The sequence below is a fragment of the Penaeus monodon genome, chromosome 28 (assembly GCF_015228065.2).
Source record: "Penaeus monodon isolate SGIC_2016 chromosome 28, NSTDA_Pmon_1, whole genome shotgun sequence".
Classification (NCBI taxonomy): Eukaryota; Metazoa; Arthropoda; class Malacostraca; order Decapoda; family Penaeidae; genus Penaeus; species Penaeus monodon.
This window is the reverse complement of record NC_051413.1, coordinates 17,065,967-17,066,268: the sequence shown is the minus strand read 5'-3', so window position 1 is coordinate 17,066,268 and position 302 is coordinate 17,065,967. Positions and strand designations below refer to the sequence as shown.

At 45.0% G+C, this 302-nt stretch overlaps 1 protein-coding gene across 1 annotated transcript in view; it reads right to left on the bottom strand.

Moving 5' to 3' along the window:
• The window catches only part of LOC119591385 (zinc finger protein 286A-like), a gene marked incomplete in the record, with an annotated part of 57,791 nt that overhangs the window by 50,194 nt on the left and 7,295 nt on the right, over positions 1 to 302 (bottom strand). The window contains 1 exon segment of the mRNA XM_037940125.1: positions 27 to 236.

The window sequence follows — 302 nt, the reverse complement described above, 5'->3', positions numbered from 1 at the left end:
GTCCCCATCTGCCATCAACTGCTTACCTACTCCTGACTGCTGCTCCACTGTCTCTGCAATGGTGATCACAGCCCCTTCCAGCCGGTCACGGGGTTCCTCAACTTGCCCCGAAGAGAGACTGATGAAAGCTGTAACATCTTCTGCATTCCTCCTTGATGTGGTGCTTGTCGTTAAACTACCTACAATTTCCTCAGTGATGTTGAGCCCAGTAGGAGTCTCATGAGTCTCTGCTTCCTATCAGTAATTAAAAAGGAATAAGAAAAAAAAAGAATAATAAATTTTCACTGTTTCCTCTCTCTATG